We start from the raw sequence: 2611 nt of genomic DNA on the forward strand, positions 1-2611 counted from the left end.
CTGATAGTTATTTTTATAGTATCTGCAACGATCATCATTCACGCATATTTTGTTGAACTTGAAAACTATTTCGGGCTGCCACATAATTTTTGTATTCTTACGATGTAGCGTGAAAAATTTTTTCAATTACTTGACTTTCACGTTATTTGAAAAAATGATTAAATTTTAAAAAATTTAATCCACAGCAGATTGTACTTTCATTTCGTTATAAGCACTATGCCTTCGGCGAAATTAAAAGTGAATTGAGATATATAAAGCAAGATAGAAGATTTAAGAAAAAATTTTACATTCGTCGATATCTCGTTATACTTTAAGCACGAATGTAAGCAGATCTAATATCCATGCGGCTAATTTATCAGTAGGCCGGCAAAATGAGAAAAAGGATTTTATCATGTGAGATCCCAAGCTACATAATCATGTCTTATTGAAATCTCTCTATAATAATAAATGCAATGCGTATAATGTAAACGAATGTTACAAGTCAAAAGAGATCTTAGTTCAGAAAATTTGAATACAGAATATCCAGAAGTAATGCTTCATTTCAACATCGAGCTTCATTTCTATTTCTCTCTTTCAGACCGAGAAGCGAAACTATTCAATGGAAACCCTTTACGAGTGCGTCTCGCAAATATCCCGTAATTACTCCGGGCGGAATTTATGACCGCCTTACGCAGAGCTTACCAAGATAAGTAGGACGGCTCTCTACCGTAACGTTTCTAACTCACCGGGATGTAATTTCTCGTACAATGTTTGCGGTGTGCATACATCTTAAAGTGGAGTAATTTGCCGATATCGCGATACAGTTCTTGTTTCTGCGTGCATTGCTCTTATGCAGGACGATTATCATGTAATGAATCGTGCGAGAGCGGGATGGACTTGTTCTGCATATATAAACTCGTCCATCAACGTCTTCGAGCAAACGGTCTGCTAAAGATTTTCAACCACCGTGCAAACACGTACCGAGTGTGGACAGAGTGGTCGGTTAAACCCTGGCATGCCCCGGCGTGCTCATAGTCAATTGGCGAACCTTATCAGATAATAGAGCGATAACCCGATGAAGAGATTAATCAACATATCGGATCATGAACATAAATGACTCCTGCATAATTGCAACGTACATCGATAATATCTTGTTTATGAATCAATCGCTTTGAACTTAACGAGATAATGTCTACGCTTCTGCAGTTCCACATAGCGTACAGTATTGAGAAATTCGTGAACAAAATTAAATAAAACACAGTCTATAACATATACTTTTATCGATAGTTTATTGTATTTCTACAATATTTGCATTTCTTCTGCTGTCGGAATCGATCTTATATACAAACGTTCCAGCACTTCCAACATTCTAAATATATAAATATATAGATTGACACATGATATATACTGGAATTATAAAATTTTTAAAAGAAGTTCTCGTTTCTTTGAGTGAATCTCATCCACTATTATAAATTTATCCACTATTTAATTTACAAACAACTATTTACATTAATGAGCATAATGTTTGCAATTATATTCTTAATAAGAAAATAAAAATTTGAGTTATACAATATATTGTTTTTTATTTAGAATAACATCAAAAAATGTAATCGATGATATTTCGACATAAGAAAATGTGTAAATTAGATTAATTATTATCACGGAGTAAAACTTTCAATTTTTAATTAGTGTGTATTACACACAATATAAATATTTGCCCCAGAAATCTATGAGAATGCAGTTTCGATAAAGGCTTACCTTATCAGGTGATGGTGCGGCCACGTGGGGTGGAGGAAGTGGAAGTGGCTGGGTCTGTTGCCGTCGATGAGGATGAGACAGCTCGCTGCTCTGTGAAATAGCCAGGGCCCGCCGGTAGAATTAGTCCGACGACCAGGCCGGGTGATCCCCGCGTAGTTTCGCGGTCTGCATCAGGACGGCTCCATCGATATAAAGTCGATCGAGAAGCCCCCTCTCACGCCTTTCTCCACTGAGTTGCTTCCTCCGTTGTCGTCGTTGTCCTGACGTTACTTCTCAGGTCTGGCAACGTGCTGACCGCGATCTGCGAAAGAGAGAAGTATAAGAGAAGCTCGAAGTCGAGAGACTTGGATTTATTATCGAAAGAAAGAGAGAAGAGAACCGGGAAAGCGATTCAAGCAAGGACATTGAGAGAACGAACGATTTATAGTCTTTCGAAGGACCTAAAGTCTACCGAAATCCATTCGAGTGCACTTCGTGTCTTGTCTTTCTGCACTTCTCTTGCTTCTCAGAAGCAAGATCTTTTTCTCACGGACTCATATGGGTAAATTTATCACAGGGATTTTTTTGTAAAGTATCGGTTAATCAACTTATCGTGAATCGCAAATCAATATATTTACAATTGGAAGTTGCATTAACATACTTTAGAAACAATTTATAAGAGAAACATAGATAAAATTTATTTAAAGTACTTCTAGAATTTTTTAATAGTCATTATATATAATAGTTGAAAAAAGATAATAGTTGGAAATCTTATCCAGATTTAGATAGCTATTTTTTTAGCATATTTACCGTAAAAAAGAAAAAGACAGAAAAATATACATATATATTAAAGTTAATTAAACATATTATTAAAAATATTAGTTTTTTAAAAATA

The 2611-nt window shown here is 35.4% G+C and overlaps 1 long non-coding RNA gene across 1 annotated transcript in view; it reads right to left on the reverse strand.

Moving 5' to 3' along the window:
* Positions 1-976: 976 nt before the first annotated feature.
* LOC108687913 overlaps positions 977-2611 on the reverse strand; it is an 89715-nt gene continuing 88080 nt past the window's right edge. Inside the window, exon 4 of the long non-coding RNA XR_001931764.1 lies at positions 977-2038. This is a non-coding gene — a long non-coding RNA (uncharacterized LOC108687913). The remainder of the gene's footprint in view (positions 2039-2611) is intronic.

This window comes from Atta colombica, unplaced genomic scaffold (genome assembly GCF_001594045.1).
Source record: "Atta colombica isolate Treedump-2 unplaced genomic scaffold, Acol1.0 scaffold220, whole genome shotgun sequence".
NCBI lineage: Eukaryota > Metazoa > Arthropoda > Insecta > Hymenoptera > Formicidae > Atta > Atta colombica.